This window comes from Pseudophryne corroboree, chromosome 1 (assembly GCF_028390025.1).
Source record: "Pseudophryne corroboree isolate aPseCor3 chromosome 1, aPseCor3.hap2, whole genome shotgun sequence".
NCBI lineage: Eukaryota > Metazoa > Chordata > Amphibia > Anura > Myobatrachidae > Pseudophryne > Pseudophryne corroboree.
In genome coordinates, this window is record NC_086444.1 from 879,612,859 (window position 1) to 879,631,593 (window position 18,735).

The following is an 18,735-nucleotide window of genomic DNA, read 5'->3' on the forward strand; positions in this document are numbered from 1 at the left end:
GGCATTGCGGTGCATACGCATGCGTAGTTCAGACCTGATTGCAGGCTGTATGAAAATGCAGCCTAGCAATCAGGTCTGAATTAGGCCTATAGTTAACATTTATATTGGTGCTCAGTTTCTTCAATTTACCAAGTAATGTCAACATTTTTCTCTGAATGTTTGTTACTCATTATAAATGATTAGATTATTATATATATCTTTTCTATTTTCAAAGTGACTGCGTCTGTGTTCAGTATAGAGGTCAAGAACTCAAGTTCTTTTGTCTTTCAATTTACATTGGAATCTAGCTCTGAAGTTTAGAATCTTGGTCTCATGTGTCCCCTGGCAACAGACAACAGGCCATGTCCTCCCAATTTATTGTGCAGTTGTGCAGAATGTATCTTTGTGGTGAGGGTTTCAGGTTTTTGTTTCTGTTTTCCAGTCTTCTATTATTCTTCAAAGTGCTATCTTTGGTTGTGATGTTTCTATGCAAAAGCATTTAATTGTCTAGTGCCTTCCCTATTAGTTCACATCCTGCGACAGTAGCAGGAAATGACTCAGATATGGATTTTACACAATATTTAATTTGTGGTCATGAATGCTTTGCAATGATGAGCAACATAAGCATGCGTCATTTGTATTGCATTCTTTCAATAAATAACTGACTGTTATCTCATCTGACATCGTATTCAATTAGCAGGCAAGTTTAAATTGCTCTTTAGATCTCTTAAGACCTAAAATGCGGAAATATCAATATACAAACCAATAGCACATAATAGATTAATTCTCTCGGTCCAAGCCCAGTGAGTTTAATGGTAAAGTTTTTTCATTGTTCTCTGCAGAGTCTTTTATAAAACACATCCCAGGACTTGCATGAAAGTAACAAATGAGTGGAAATGGAACAAGATGTTGCAGTGCCTCAGTAGGACAATAATAATCTGTAGTGCAGAAATCAAGAGCTCATATTAAAATGTGCACAGTATGGCACAGAAGAAGTAAAAAAATATTGTATTTCAGACTATTTGAGTAATATTTTTATTATGAACTAAGGATTGAAGGCATACAGAACTTATAATGTCACAGACACAAAGGCCGGGATGTAATGGGAGCTGATAATGCCTTCTGGGAAATTATTGCACCACATTGAACATTTCAAAAGTACATCTATTTCATGGAAGTCGGCCAATGTAATGGCGTGCATCTATTTCCTGGCTTCTGCGTATCGGGTCCGAGGTGTCATGGTATTTAGACTAGAAAACATCCAATTTTTTGGGTCCAACTGAAATGCTTTTAGTATAGGAGGACCACAGTGTCAGAGAATGTCATCCATTGGCCCCAAAAATCCTATGATTAAAGCAACACACATCCTAAATAAACCCCAGTCCTCCAGGATGCACAAGCAGTTTATGTTTATTTAAAGCGACATGGCTATATTCAGTGTGTAATAACAACTGTATCAGCATACCTAGTAATGTTACAGTGTTTGGCTGCAATACACTGTAGCATAACATTTTATATGCAGATACAGTTGCTATTACACACAGAATATAGGCATGCTACATATAATTTTAAACAGCAGGAGCTGTTTGTGCAAAACGATGCAGATGGGATGCAAAAACAGCTCCTGCTGTTTAAAATGATATGCAGCATGCCTATATTCTGTGTGTAATAGCAACTGTATCTGCATACAAAATGTTATGCTACAGTGTATTCTAGCCAAACACTGTAACCAGGGACGGACTGTGTCCACAATTCGGCACACAGGGTTGCGCATGGCATGGGGGGCATGCAAACGGGAGAGGGGGCGAATGGGCATGGCACACAGAGGTGTGCTGTGAGTCAGCGTGTGTGGAGACACATGCTTCGGGCGAGGGGGCGGCCGAAACCAGAGAGCCAAAAGCTGCACTGCAAGCGGCCTTCCCGGCTCTCTGTGGGATGGACCGACCCACCAGACCATCAGCCCTTCTGCATATGCCAGAAGTGCCAGATGGGCAGTCCAGCCCTGACTGTAACATAATTAGGTATGCTGATACTGCCGCAATTACAAACTGAATATAGCCATGCCGTATAAAACTTAAATCAGCATAAGCTGCTTGTGCATCCTATTCCTAATGCATCCATTTGTGTATCAGACACATTTTCCTGTGCAAAATGTGCAATAATGACATGTGCACTACATGGAATATTTTTACAGATCAAAGTTTTTTTGTTTTTTTTTGTGTCAAAATTTATTGAAAATGTTTTATTTATTGCAAATGTGCTTGAAAAGTGTACTTATAATTGATTTCCAACATTTTTGTGACTAACTCGGCCAAAAAAACACCTCTAAATTCTTTGAGAGGTTTAGATCTGTTTTGTGCCGACGTGCAATATCGGACTCCATTACATTGCCTGAGTTGCATACTTAACATAGGCAAAATATCTGTGGCTGTAGCAGCAAACATCGGACATTTTGCTGTTATCGGCTCCCATTAATCCTGGTCAGAAATTGAAAATCTTAATAAAGCATCTTTATTTCAAGTGGAGACTACAACTCTACAGCGGGTGGTCTTTAGTATGCCGCCAGCCGGGATCCCGGCGACCAGCATACTGGCGCCGGGATCCCGACCACCGGCATGCCGACACATATTCTCCCTCTTGGGGGTCCACAACCCCAGTGGAGGGAGAATAAATAACGTGGCGCAACCATGCCTGCAGCGTGGCAAGCGCAGTGATCCCGCAAGGGGCTCATTAGCGCTCACCCAGCTGTCGGTATGCCGGCGGTTGGGATCCCGGTGCCGGTATGCTGGCCCCCGGGATCCCGGCCGCCGGCCACCCCATACTACACCCCTCTACAGCAACTCTACCTACACAGCAGATTAAACCACAAGGATAAATTAATATTCCCGAAGCAAGAGGCATAAGTACCTGCAGTCTCAGAAAGTATTGGTTCAGCCCACAAAAACTGTTGTCTTCAGTCTGTGCAACGGCTGGACCCACTTATAAAAATATTTTTTATATGTATATTTATTTCTAATTCATCTTGTTAGAGTCATAAGCAAGCTAGAGACATTGGGGGTTATTCCGACCTGTTCGCACACTGCGGTTCATCGCAGCGGTGCAAATGGGTCAGTTCTGCGCATGAACGGTGGACGCAATGCGCAGGCACGTTGTTGCTCAGCGACGGCAGTCGCTGGGCAACGACGCCGGGAACGAAGAAAGCAGTCGCAAGAAGATTGACAGGCGGGAGGCGGATGGGGGCGTCTACTCACCGTTTTCCGGGCGTGGAGATCCGAACGCAGGCGTGTCCAGGCGTTTGGAGGGCGGATGTCTGGTGTCAATTCCGGGACCTTCTTTGCTGGATTCATCGCACAGGATAAGTAGCTGCAGGGCTGGTCTTCTTTTACACACAACTTTTTTAGCATACCAGGGCAGCACAAGTGATCGCAGCCTTGCTATGCTAATACACTCCCCCATAGGCGGCATCTAGTTGATTGCACGAGCAGCAAAAAGTTGCTACGTGCGATCAACTCGGAATGACTCCCATAATTTGTATGTGTTTTAAAGTAAACCTGCACTGTTTAATATTCTTACCTTTCTATTATACCACCTGCAAAATACAGGTTTGCATTAGTCAACAGTAGAAAAGCTTTAAGTCCAGATACTATTTCCTTAGCAAGCACTTCCAATCACCTTGGGACAATATTTTTCTTTACTTCTTTATAATTATGTATTGGAAACAAAATAGGAAATGTACAATTTATTTATTTATTTAGTATCCTTTATTTATATAGTATATCAACACAAAATTATACAGCACTGTGCAGGAAATATTAGATTAGTTATATTACACCAAAAGAGTCACTGGCCAACTGGAGCACAAATGCATACTCACATAGCTCCTACCTGTATGTTCTCAATTTCTGGTAGTATTCACTTATAAAGAGACTCTTCACCATAAAATAAAATGTAAGAAGTTACCCCCTATGGGCTACATATACAGTAACATTACACTATTGCATACCCCAACGAACACACTTACAGATGATAATGATAAAAACTGGTGTTTTAGTATGCTCTTAAAGCTATAACACAGTTAAACACTGTAGTGACCATACTTTTTAAACACATTTTAGAATGATAGGGGAACCAGGACTTCCTCGTTGTTACCTTGGAGTGCATGTTTTTTTTTGTGTGGTTTTTTTGGTCTTGTTTGCCTGTTGAGACCCTGTGGGGATGCGCAGGGGTTGCAGTCTTGTAGGTAACGCTATTGGGCCTGATTCTCAGTTGAAAGAAGTAAAACAAAAAGAGCAAGTGACATCACACGGACAAGCCATATTGCACTGCAAGGGGGGCAAACCCATTTATTGTTTATGCATACAGGATAAATACTGGCTGCTTTTGTATGTAGTCCACAAATACTGAGTAGCTTTATTTTTACACAGCCATTTAGATTTAATTTTGGACACAACCTTCGCAAATCTATATTTTGCCCAATAGCACTGATACATAAAATTATGCAGAACTGTAGTTGAAAACAAAGGTCCCTTAGTGCTTTAACTTTATCTGTGTAAAATATTGTTTCTGCTGCGGGGTACACTGGGCTCCACAAGGAATTACATCAGGGTGTAGAGTAGGATCTTGATCCAAGGCACCAACAGGCTCAAAGCTTTTGACTGTTCCCAAGATGCACAGCGCCGCCTCCTCTATAACCCCGCCTCCATGCCAGTGAGCTTAGTTTGTAGGTTGGTGCCTTGCAGTATGCAGGCACTTAACAGGAGGCTGCCCTAAGCAGCCTTTTCAGAGCTTCGTTTTACAGACTGAAAACAGAAAAATGTAAAGAAGACTTCCAGGGCTGCTGCAGGCAAAGTCTAATAGACTTTCTTACATGCAGCTCCATCACCCCCAGCGGCGCTGTATAGTCCCGCGCCGCGGTTGCTGGGTCACTACAGCTGAGGCGCCAGCTTCTTCCATCCTAACTTGAGTCACACACACGCCGCCGTCTCACGGATCGCGGGGCCGCAGACAAGGGGGAGGTAAGGGGCTTCTGTGCCGCACTTTACCGCAATCCAGCGCGGCCGTAGGAGGCGGGCCGTGCGCGCTGGCGTGGACACGGATTACTGGGCTGATGTTCCACTAGCCACAGAGTTTATATTATGGGCACAGGTCAAGGGGGATATTGAACCAAGTTCCCCCCGCTTTATCTTTACTGCCCGCACACCCGGTGGGGATGCCAGCAGGGGGAGCAGGTTGGACCTGAGGCCCCTCCCCCCAGCCCAAGAGCGCCATTTCAGCAATGTTCCCGCCCTAGAGCTGCTTCCCTCTCCCTCATTCCCGATCAGCAGCCATTATAAACAGAGCCTTGCTGTTTCCTGGGATTGCTGGAGCAAATCCTCCTATGTGGAACCACCTGACTGCCAGTGCTGTGCTTCCTACAGGACACTTGAGTATTCTACCTGTCACTGGAACTGTGTTAGTTAAGAAAGAGTGCATACTTTCAGGGTTCTGTGGTACAAACGCCCTGTGATATACATCCAGTGCTTACTGTGTTATATCTATTGTTATCACATATAGCCATACTGAGTATTACTTTGCATTGCTAGTCCAGTGCAGTTTATGGTACATAATTTCTTCATGGTACGCTTGTGACTATATATGTGTGTGTGCATGTAGCTGCTGCATAGTTGCCTTATTGCAGGGTATTTCACTCAGCGTGCTATTCCTATATTGCTATACCTGAGTGGGCCAAGTGTTTCAGGGTTTGCTCTGCAAATAATATAGGACTGTTTCACAAGATATACTAATGGGGTATTTTTACTTGTGATTTATAGTCACCATATATTCTATACCTATTGAACTCCCGGTCTGTGCCTTCTTCGGCTCATTCTCTGAGAGTTTTCGTTAGGTATAGTGCTGCTAGATTTTGTACCGGGTTGCCCATTACTGTGCACATAGTTATGTCTGCTACACGTGGCAACGACGTTGAGGTCTCTCCCACGCTGCGTGGTTGTGAGGCCGCGGTCGTACTGGAGGATAACTTAGCACCTGAGAGTTCAGGTTCAGGGGGTTCCTTACCCCCCAGTAGGTCGGTAGTGCTTGGGGCATCACAGGACCCACCTTGGGCTACATTCACCACATTGTTAAACACGCTTGTGACTAAATTGACGCCCCCTGTGGGACCACCTGTGCCACTACCACAGTTTATGGTCCCCGCTGTGAACCCACCGTGGGCGAATCAGCTTTCCACTCAGTTACAGCATTTGAACTGACCGATGTCTAAATCTAAAGGTCACTCTCGCCCACATAAGTCATCTTCTAGAAGGGCGATTACCTCCTCCCAACCCACGGTTTTGACCGACACGTCTTCTGAGGAGGACGGTGCATATACTGACCCCGCTGACACTGATGCTGGTGTTTCAGACGGGGAAGGGAAGTCATCCGTGGATGTCTCAGATATCATTGAGGAGATATGGCTCATTCTTCAAGATTCTGAGCCTGAAACCGTCTCTAAGAAACCGGATAGGTTTAAGCGTAAGAAGGTGGATAAACAAGTTTTACCCTATTCTAAACACCTGATTGACATACATCAGGAATCCTGGGAAAATCCGGGAACTAAATTTACACCGAATAAGAAACTGTTGGCTCGCTAGCCTCTCTCTGCGGAGGTGTGTAAAAATTGGGAAACTCCTCCGCCTGTAGATTCTCATGTGGCGCGTCTGATTGTTTCCTTTGCTCTGCCAGTAACTACCGTCACCTCTCTGAAGGAACCGACGGATCGTCGTGTGGAGGGCTGTTTAAAAGCAATTCATACCCTTTCGAGGGCTGTGCAAAGGCCAACTATTGCAGCAACTTGGGCTGCTGAAGCTGTTGAGGCGTGGGCTCAGAAGCTCAAGGCGGAACTGCCCTCCGATGCATCTGAGCATGCTCGACAATGTCTCTCATATATTGCCACGACATCTCTGTACCTTAAGAAGGCGGCCTCCGATGCCGGGGTGCTCGCGGCCAAGGCTGCTACTGCATCCGTTTTGGGCAGACGTATCCTTTGGTTGAGATCCTGGTTGGTGGATTTGGATTCCAAGAAAACCCTGGAGGTGCTTCATTTCAAGGGAAATATTCTCTTTGGAGAAGACCTCAATAAGATTGTGGCTGATCTGGCTATGGCTAAAACAGCTTGCCTACCTAGTACGGCTGCTTCAACACAGAAGGCTAAAAGTACTTTCCCTCGGCCCTTTCGTACTCCAGGTAATGCAAAAGGTCAGGCGTACCCAAAGCAAACTCGTGCTTCCAGACCTGCCAAGCCCAGACCAAAGCGTGCCTGGGCCGCCCATCAGCCAGCTTCCAAAACTGACAAACCTGCCACATGATGGGGCGGGCCTCCCTCTGGGGGATCCCAGGGTGGGGGGCCGACTTCTAGGTTTTACCCAGGAATGGTTAAAGACCACTTCGGATACCTGGGTGAGGGAAGTCGTTGCTCGAGGTTACGCCATACCCTTCAATAATTGTCCCCCTCATCGATTTTGCCCTACAGATGTGCCTCTGGATGCGGCAAAAGCAAACACGTTGCACTCAGTGGTACATTCCCTCCTGTCCACAGGAGTGGTGGTACAGGTGCCTCTGACTCAGAGGGGCTCGGGGTTCTATTCACCGCTGTTTCTAGTCCCGAAACCGAATGGGTACTCACGGCCCTTCTCAATCTGAAGTCCTTGAACAAGCATGTGCGGATCTCCAAGTTCCGTATGGAAATGCTGCGCTCTATTGTTCTGGCCATGGAGCCTGGGGACTATATGGTCTCCCTGGACATACAGGATGCCTACCTACATTTCCTATTGCGGTATCTCATCAGCAGTACCTGCAATTTGCAGTGGGCAACCTTCATTACCAATTTTGGGCGTTACCCTTTGGTTTGAAAATGGCTCCGCGAGTTTTCACCAAAGTAATGGCGGTCATGATGGCTACACTCCGCCGTCAAGGGGTCAGGATACTGTCATACCTAGACAATTTGTTGATCCTGGTGAGTTCCCCAGAAATTCTCCTGTGTCATCTCGATCTGACAGTCCAGTGCATGGTAGCCCACGGGTGGCTGATCAACTGGAAGAAATTCTCCCTGGCTCCAGCTCGAAGCATGGTACATCTGGGAGCATTATTGGGCATTCACAACCAGCGGTTGTTCTTGTCTCAGGAGAAGGATTCTATGCTTCCTATCCCGTCCGCCAGTGTTGATCCATTTGGTGATGCAAGTGTTAGGTCTCATGGTGTCGGCTGACATGGTGGAGTATGCTCAATTTTATTCTCGCCCTCTACAGAAGTTGATTCTGTCCAAGTGGGATGGCCTGCCTCACCGGATCAGATCTCACATGATCTCCCTATCTCCGGAGGTTCGTCTGTCACTGAGCTGGTGGCTGCAGGACCAACAATTGAGCAGGGGTCGTCCTTTCTGGATATCCAACTGGGTCCTGCTGACGACGGATGCCAGTCTGAGAGGTTGGGGCGCGGTGTTGGAGCTACACTCTCTTCAGGGTCGGTGGACCAAGCAGGAGTCACTACTCCCGATAAACATTCTGGAACTGCGGGCAGTGTTCAATGCATTGACAATGGCCCAGCATCCCATACAGAACAGACCTGTTCAAGTACAATCGGACAACGCCACCACGGTGGCGTATATTAACCATCAGGGCGGCACTCGAAGTCGCATGGCAATGAAGGCAGTATCAAGGATTCTTCAGTGGGCAGAATGCCATCTGCCGGCCATATCAGCAGTGTTCATTCCGGGCGTTCTGAAGTGGGAGGCGGACTATCTCAGTCATCAGGACGTGCACGTCGGAGAATGGAGCCTACATCCAGAGGTGTTTCAACTTCTCGTGGACATGTGGGGCCTCCCAGATGTAGACCTGATGGTGTCTTGACACAATCACAAGGTACCGGTCTTCGGAGCAAGGACAAGGGATCCTCAAGCAGCGTTCGTGGATGCTCTGTCAATCCCATGGAACTTTCGGCTACCGTATGTGTTCCCTCAGGTGTCACTCCTGCCCAGAGTAATACGGAAATTCAAGCAAGAAGGAGGATACCTTCTTCTAGTCACTCCAGCGTGGCCCAGACGGCACTGGTTCTCCGATCTATAGGGCCTCTGGTTGGATGGTGCCCTTCTACTTCCACAACGACCAGGCCTCCTCGTTCAGGGCCCATGTGTTTACTAGGATTTGGCCCGGCTGGCTTTGACAGCATGGCTCTTGAGGCTTCGGTCCTGAGGGCCAAGGGATTTTCTGAGGCAGTCGAAAAAACTATGTTGAAGGCCCGTCAGCCGGCTTCTGCTCAGATATACCATAGGGTCTGGAATGCTTACTTTACTTGGTGTGTGTCTCACAATCATGACGTTTTCAAGTTTAGTACGGCCAAACGTTTGGCATTTCGACAACAAGGCCTGGACTTAGGCCTGCGTCTGGCCTCCCTCAAGGTTCCCATCTCTGCCTTGTCGGTTTGGTTTCAGAGAAAGATTGCTACCCTACCTGATGTCCATACATTCACTCAGGGTGTGTTGAGGATTCAGCCTCCTTATGTGCCACCTGTGGCCCCTTGGGAGCTGTTGCTGGTTTTGGAGGCCTTACAAGAGTCTCTATTTGAGCCTCTTACCTCTGCTGACCTTAAGTGGCTTTCCCTTAAGGTGTTGTTCTTGCTGGCTATTGCTTCGGCTAGAAGGGTCTCGGACTTGGGTGCCTTATCCTGTAAGTCTACCTATTTGATTTTTCACCGTGACCGCGTGGTGCTTCGGACATGCCCAGGTTATTTACCCAAGGTGGTGTCTTCCTTCCACCTTAACCAGGAGATTGTGGTTCCGTCCATTAATTCTCCTGAGTTGTCTACCAAAGAGCGGTCTTTGGATGTGGTATGGGCTCTCCGTATCTATGTGAAGAGAACTGCCTCCAATAGGAAATCTGATCTCTTTTTGTACTGTTTGGTTTTCACAAACGTGGTTGGCCTGCTTCCAAGCAGACTCTAGCCAGATGGATTAGAATGGTGATTGCGCATGCTTATGTACAGGCTGGTCGTCCGGTTCCTGCTACCATCAAAGCCCATTCTACTCGGTCGGTTGGACCTTCTTGGGCGGCCCACCGTAGTGCGACCCTTGAACAATTGTGCAAGGCGGCTACGTGGTCCTCACGGAACACGTTTATAAGGTTCTATGCCTTCGATACTGCAGCTTCCCAGGATGCTTCCTTTGGACGCCGGGTTCTTATGCCCGCTACAGTGCGTCCCCTCCCGTGAGGAACTGCTTTAGGACATCCCCGATGTAATTCCTTGTGGAGCCCAGTGTACCCTGCAGCAGAAAATGAGATTTATGGTAAGAACTTACCGTTGTTAAATCTCTTTCTGTGAGGTACACTGGGCTCCACAAGGCGCCCACCCTGACGCACTTAGCTACTTTGGGTTGGTATTGGCATAGCCGCTGACACCCTGTCCTGCGGTGAGTGTGCAGTGTAATTGGCTACGATCCATTGTCGTCTCTGGTACCTGCTACTGCATTGGGTTGGTTAACGAAACTGAGCTCACTGGCATGGAGGCGGGGTTATAGAGGAGGCGGCGCTGTGCATCTTGGGAACAGTCAAAAGCTTTGAGCCTGTTGGTGCCTTGGATCAAGATCCTACTCTACACCCCGATGTAATTCCTTGTGGAGCCCAGTGTATCTTGCAGAAAGAGATTTAACAATGGTAATTTCTTACCATAAATCTCGTTTTATTCCACTAAGGGATGCCAAAATCTACTGTATATTTGTTTACCTAAAAATTAGGATTGGGCCGGCCCTGAATACACATAGTGCATCTCAGGTTGCTGCATAAAGGGCTGCATAGCCATAGACTGGTCGAAGTGTCCATGCTGAACGCTGTCCATCACAGAAAGTGATTACAGTTTAATGCCAAAAAGTGCAAAATCATGCACTTCGGTCTAAAATATCCAAGGGCTAAATATTGTATTAATGGCACTATACTGTAAACTACTGTGGAGGAAAGGGATCTAGGCGTCACTATTTCAGGTGACTTAAAGGCAGGTAAGTAATGTAACAAAGCAATGAGGAAGGCTAGTCAGATGCTTGGCTGCACTGGGAGAGGAATCAGCAGCAGAAAGAAAGAAGTAATAATGCCACTGTATAGGTCATTGGTACGGCCTCATCTAGAATACTGTGTTCATTTCTGGAGGCCATATCTTCAAAAGGATATTAATACATTAGAGACTGTACAAAGAAGGGAAACTAAAATGGTGCATGGCCTACATCACAAAACATACCCAGAAAGACTAAGAAATCTCAATATGTATAGTTTGGAGCAGAGAAGGCAAAGGGGGGGACATGATAGAAACTTTCAAATATATCAAGGGTTTAAACAAAGTCCAGGAGGGAAACATTCTCCAAATGAAGAGAAGCAATAGGACACAAGGACAAGCACTGAGACTGGAGGGGGGGAGGTTCAGGGGAAATTTGAGGAAAAATTACTTCACAGAAAGGGTAGTGGACAGGTGGAATAGCCTCCCATAAGAGGTGGTAGAGGCTAAGACAGTAGAGCAATTTAATCATGCATGGGATAGACATAAGGATATCCTTACAAAGAAATAAGGATCAAACAAGATTAGAGATAAAAATAATGTAAAAAAAGAGGCAGACTAGATGGGCCAAGTGGTTCTTATCTGCCGTCAAGTTCTATGTTTCTATGTTTCTATAAATAGAATAGGGATGTGAGTGCAACTGAACCATGGAGTAATGAAAGAAGGTGTCCTAGTCTGATGAATCATGTTTTATTTTACATCATTTGGACAGCCAGGTGCGTGTGCATTGTTTACCTTGGGTAGAGATGGCACCAGGATGCACTATGGCAAAGAGGCAAAACAGCAGAGGCAGTGTGATGCTCTGGGCAATGTTCTATTAGCCACGTCTAAATATATCACAAGTATTTGGTATTCCATCTGTGGGAGCACCTCCAGCTTGGTAGTATAAGAACAATTGTTTATGTAACTATATGCTAATTTTGAATATTGTTTTTGAACTATAAATATTTGAATCTGAAGCAGGATTAATCTTTTCTTTGATACCACGAGCCACCTACCTGAACATTGTTGCAATCCAAGTACACCTCTTCATGGTAACGGTATTCCCTGATGGCAGTGGCCTCTTTAAGCAGGATGATGCATCCTTTCACATTGCAAAGATTGTTTAGGAATGGTTCGCGGAACATGACAAAGGGTTCAAGGTGTTGACTTGGTCTCCAAATTCCCCAAATCTCAATAATATGGACATTTGTGGGGTGTGCTGGAAAAATAAGTCTGAACCATGGAGGCCCCATCCCGCAATTTACAGGACATAAAAGAACTGTATATTATATAAACAAGAACAAAAGAGGAAGGTGCTCATAGTGTAGTAAGTAGACAATGATACGCTGTGTACATTAATTTAAAAATGTGCTTTATTTGAACACTCAAATAAGAGATCTTCGTTTTTGTTAAAAAAGAAGATATATCACACATATATGCACGTTTCAGTAGTCTCATGTTCCTTGACAGCTCTCTGTATTAAAATGGATCACTGTTTGAATTCCTTCACTGTGGTTTCCTTTCTTTGAGCATTAAAAAGATATATTTGGTGTTGTAAATGTCACAATGAGAGTGTCAGTAAACTATCATAAAGCAATCAACATTGTGAAAGGTCAGTGACTAAGAAAGCATTTTTGTTTATTCGAAAGAAGCATTAATCCCTCATAAACAGAGTCAAGTATCTATTCACTTTAGTATTTATAAGGTCACAATCATTGCCATAAATTAGGGCAGCACAAGATACAATATGTGCAAAAATAGACTCAAGCAACTAGAGACCTGACATTTTCTTTCTCTATACATGATGGTTTCTGTGGGAAGTTTCAACAGCAAAAGCTTGCGTAGAGTATACGTTTACTACTAATTATATTCCACTAGTACATTAATTCAATAAAAGATGTAGCAACATGAAAAGCCCATCACCAGTGATCGTGTGTGGAATCTTGGCGTTGTCCTGGATGGTGGCTTGACACTTAAACATCAGATATCAGCCACAATCAAATCCTCATTCTTTCACCTGAGGAACATAACCGGAATCAAGCACTTAATTTCCTCAGATGATATGCCAAAAGTCATACATGCATTTGTATCATCTCGTTTAGATTACTGTAATGCCCTTTACCTTGGTCTACCAGCAAAAGAATTGCAGCGCTTACAGCTGGTGCAAAACACAGCTGCCAGGCTATTAACCAACCAGCCCCGTTCTAGCCACATAACACCCATCCTCTACTCCCTTCACTGGCTGCCTGTACGATGGCGAATCATCTTCAAGATTGGCTTACTGAGTTTCAAAGCATTACATCACCAAGGCCCAAGGTACCTGAAACAGCTTCTGACCCCATACTGCCCCACTCGATTACTGCGATCTGTAGATGAAGGACTTTTAGCAGTACCTAGAATTTACCGTAATTCATCTGGGGGTCGAGCTTTTAGTCATGCGGCTCCGACTCTATGGAACTCACTTTCCCGCACAGTGCGAGAGGCCCCAACTATAGAATCCTTCAAAAGTAGACTCAAGACTTTTCTGTTTACTCAAGCATTTCCATAATGTCCCTTTTAGTATCTTCATGCTTCTGTATTTTATGAAAATGTACTTCATTATTTTCTGTACTATATTATGCTATGTATCTGTTAAGCGCCTTGGGTCCTATTGGAGAAAGAGCGCTATATAAATAAAATTATTATTATTATTATTATTATTATTATTATTATTATCACCAAATCCATATCAACATATTTGTCTGCCTGGTTGACTATGGCTTCAATTCCCAACAGTCACAGCCTCTCTCACTGCTCTACACCTATTTGCCTGAAGCTGTGATATGGTGATACATCAGGACTGCCAGAATACTTCCATTTTTAGAGGACTTTACTCGAACTTTGACATTGAGAAGACTTATTCTCAAAGACATATAGACCAATGGTAGTCCCAATTTATGGAGAGTCCCTGTCAAATCCGGGGTGGCTGAAGGGGGGACATGGCAACAGATCAGGATAATAACAACTGTGTACAGCAGCATTGCACACCGAGGAGGGGAGAATTCTTTCACCTGCACTGCCACTAAAGATGAGTACACACCTTGTCAACTTGACGGTGTCACGCCGACAGAGCAGCTTATACACGTAAGCATTTACACTTACCGATGTGTCGTCCTATTGTCACAGTTGGACAGGCAAATTCAACAAGTGTACAGGTGCTCAGTGGACCACCCAGATGCTCCAATACTGTATATCTTCAGACATATTGGACATTGACTGCGCTGCACAGCTAATGCAATATGTCTGTGAATTATATCATTCACAGACACATTGGGTGTACACACCCGCTGACCGCCTTGCAATATATTGGCCGTTCGCTCAAACAGTCCATATATCACCTAGTGCGTACCCTGTATTACACAAGCCTGGGCTCAGGTAACTAGTTTCCACTCCTCCCCATCTTCTCGGCACACATGCTGGTTCTATCCTGCAACAGCCATCTCTCTTATCTGTTTTGAACTGTAATGCATGAATTAAAGTTCCATGTCCTGTTTTCCTCGCTGTGAGGCTCCGTGCTTCTGTGACCAAAATACTTTTGTTTTGTTTAATAATCAAACACCAGATTAATAAAATGATTTACCCAACGTGATGTACCCTGAATTAATTAATCCATCCAACAACCTTTCTTACTGTTGCAAGTGCTATCCTCTTGCCAGACATAGCCAATGTACATGGAACACTAAAAGCAAAGAATGAATCTCTCAAGAAATTGTGTTAGACGCAAGCATATGCACTATAAACATTATATTAACCAGTTGCTAACCAAATGTTTTTTATTGTAATTATAGAGTTCTATATTCTTATGTTTGTTAGGGCCCTATTGCCAAGTTATTGGATTTTAAAGTGGTACCATATTACATTTAATGGGGTAGAAGTGATGGAGGATTTCAGCATACACATCACATGACACATCATGCTGCATAGCAATGACCATGATTATTATCTATCTTTATTAATGTAAAGATTATAAACTGTCACAAGCAGGGCCCTCTTCCCTCACATACTCTTGCTGTCCTTACTATATCCTTCCTCTTGATTACAGTGGCTCTGAACCTATCTTTTGCACCCATCATCTCTAGGGTACAGGCTCTAAATTTTATGGTTATGGAACTGTATAATATATGCATACAGTACATTTCTAATAATTGTGTAACTTTTTTATGTTGGTTAGTATTCTATTTTCTTCTTTATCTGTTTTGTATTTTTTATGGACTATAACCGGTCATGTTTACAATGAATCTATATATTCATCCTGTAAGGTACTGCTGACTCCTTGGGGCACCCTATAAATAAAGGGGTGCTGGCTCCAAGTGCTGACAGAATGCTACAGACCTGTAAATCCATGCAGTGCTGGAGAAAGAATAAAGGCTGTGTCCAGTTATTAGGCAGCAAGTGAGAGCTGTTAGCCATTCAGCTTTTTCTGCTAGGTCCTCCAGCGCATGTGAGCGGGTTCACTCTATTTTGTGTCTAGCAGTCATTATGAATTGTGAGGGGGCAGGGGTCTCCCCTTGACTTTATTTTTCAATGGCTCGATAGACATTTAAGACTAATAAAGGTATTTTCAATTAACAACAACCAATGTATTGCACTATTATAGGACTTTAACATGTTCAACACAGATTAATCAGGAAGCTGTATGAACAGTGAATTCCTTAAGATAGTGCCCTCTCTTTAAATATGGTATTACTCTTGTATATGATCAGTAAGTTATGTAAAAATTGTCACAACTCTCGCCGGGAAGGGGAAAACCAATTTAGAATTACAGATTTTAGACACTTGGGGGCATAATTACTAAAGTGCGGATTTAGAAGTGAATATGTTGCCCATAGCAACATAGATTCTACTTATCATTTATCTAGCACTTTCATGAAGATAACTACTATAGAATCTGTTTGGTAGCTATGGGCAACATCTACACTTCTATAAACCCGCAGTTTAGTAAATATAGTCCTAAACATCTTGAGTGGGCTTGGAGTTTCATTCTGAATGCAACCAGATTGATTTCTTGTAGAATTTGGCATGGCCCAAAGAATCTAGGACAAGTTTCATCGTAGGCTCCTTTAAACGTAGAAATTTAGTTGAAAGACAAATCTTTCAGTATTTCCTGACTTTTCGTAAACAAACTTTCCTTCTTTTCCTGTCAGAGAGGGACCTGCTCTGGAAAGAGGCTGCTGGTAAATTCATCTTTACCTTACTGCAAACTTCAAGAAAATGTTTAATTGTGACCAAAATTGCTGGAAGAGGAACTGAATGACAGAATGACAATTCTGGCAAAAGAAGATGGAAGCCATTATAGGTGTAGAAGGGAGCCTGAAGCCTCATGAAGAGGTTATTACGGTGGAACTCAGCCCACATCAACAGTGAAACTTAATCATCCTGACTGGCTGAGACATAGATCCTGATAAATTAAACCAGGTCTTGATTTACACATTCCATTTGTCCGTTACTCTCAGTTTGATATGCTGAGAAGTTTAATTTAATGTTAAAATACTTGCAGAGAGCCCTTCAAAACCTGGAAGTGAACTACACTCTCTGATCTGAAGTGATGTTTTCGGAAAATCCATGCATCTTGAAGACCTCTTTAATGAAGATATTGGGTAACTTTGGAGCTGTGGTGAGGGTAATCCCCTTAAAGGTGCAAAATGAGGGTCTGTTCACCACTACATAGATGGTACTGAACCCTTGAAAGGAGGGTAGTTCCACAATGATGTCCATGAAAATATGTGTCCATGGACAATCAGGTATTGGAAGTGGATGCAAAGACCCTATACAGTAGGAAGTTGTTGGATTTTATGCTGAGCACAAGTAGAACAAAGCTACCACAAAATCAGGAAGCACTGACAGACAACAGAAGTTCCTGGAAACCAGATTCAATGTTTTCTTCACCCCTGCGTGCCCGGTAAAATGTGAAAATGTTTCACCCAACAAAGGTTAGGTGGAACAAATTAATTTCTATTGAGTTTTCTTACTTTATTAGTAGCAGAAAGGAAGCAAGCTGGAGTCAGAAATGGTTTATCCTCACAAGGAACTTTCTACTTGCTAGTACAGAATGCGTGAGAATGCAGCAGCCTTGATATTTTTGTTTCATGTATGATATATGATGAAAATATTAAAATAGTCAAAGAACAACGACCATCAGGCCACTCCTGTAAAGCAAATTTAATCACTAACAATTCCTTGTCCCCAATGGTATAATTTGTCGCAGAATATGAAAACTGGTGGTAGATGAGACCACAAGAGCACCACTTCCCAGCTGCATCTTTCTGTAACAGCCCCAATTTCAACTGTAGAGGCATCCACATCTAAAAAAAAAGGCTGATAAGGATTTGGTTGTCTAAGAATGGGTGCAGATGTGAAAAGTTGCTTTCGTTAAGAGAACGTGTTCTCAGCTTCAGGAGGCCAGTCCTTGGTATTCTGTGACTTCCTGGAAAGAACTGTGATGGGAACAACTATAATTCCTGAAGAATTGTCTGTAGAAGTTACAGAATTCCAAGAATAGCTGAATAGATTTTAACCCTGTAGGTCCTACAGCGTAGGTGAAGGCCATTTGGTGATGGCAGAAAGCTCCTCAGAATCCATCTAAAGATGTATGCCAGGAATACAACCTCCTCCTGCTTGAAGATACACTTCTCTAACTTGCAGTATAGCTGGTTTTCCTCGAATCAGCTCAAGACTTCCCTTACATGCTTTCAATGAGAGGTCAAATCCTTGGAAAAGAGCAAAATGTAATCTAAAGAGAGCAGTTGCTCTATCATTCCTGCTGTTTTTCTGTGACCCCTCCCCCTTTCTAGCACCTGATATATAATTATCTCCAGGAATAATAGAGCAACTACCACTGTTTGTCTGCATGTGTGAGAAAGGCATTGAATGGGTATTTGGAAGGCATGCGCTTTTTCTTGTAGTGCTAATGAGAAATCCTGGGGGTGGCTCCTGGGTAAGTTAGCTGTCTGTCTGGATGTGTTTTAGTATGAGCCTTTATCATGAGGCCTTACTGTAGACAATTCACATGGCCCAATGTGGGCACTGCTATCATGTAGTGTTAGGACTGCTGAAATCAGAGAAGCCTTGGTGTGGCTCAGCAGCTAAACATGTCTTTGCAAACATATGTGACCAACTCTCTGAAATTCTATTAGCAGACAGGTTCAAGTATGGTTACAGGTCATTTATTAGTGTGCTGGGGAATACCGGGGGGGGGGGGGGCGGACGACACACACACACCACCTCTCTGCCTGCTGTTTGGGGGAGGGAAGGGGGCAGCAATGGCCTCCATTTCGCCAAACAGAGGCGAGTCGATGAAATTGCAGGGAATGGATGAGGCCAGGATCTCTGTCGGATGATGGAATTTTCATGGCCTCTAAGTAGCAGCTATGGCAGCCGGCTTGTGCGACCCCATGATTCATGCAGCCGGCCAATGGTGTCGGAGGTAATTCAATACCCTTGACACAAATCAGATCAGTAATGCATGCCTCCTGCTGCATTATCATATTAGTGGCTGCTGGTTCTTTGGGGTCTATTTACTAAACCTTGGATGGAGATAAAGTGCACGGAGATAAAGTCCCAATCAACCAGCTCCTAACTGTCATTTTTCAAACACAGCCTGTGACATGCCAGGTAGTTGCTGATTGGCTGTTATTTTATCTCCGTGCACTTTATCTCCATCCAAGG

General features: G+C 44.2%; 1 long non-coding RNA gene across 1 annotated transcript in view; it reads left to right on the forward strand.

The window, feature by feature from the left end:
• LOC134958738 (uncharacterized) overlaps nucleotides 1-18,241 on the forward strand; it is an 82,897-nt gene extending 64,656 nt beyond the window's left edge. Inside the window, exon 5 of the long non-coding RNA XR_010187108.1 lies at nucleotides 16,215-18,241. This is a non-coding gene — a long non-coding RNA (uncharacterized LOC134958738). The remainder of the gene's footprint in view (nucleotides 1-16,214) is intronic.
• Nucleotides 18,242-18,735: the final 494 nt, after the last annotated feature.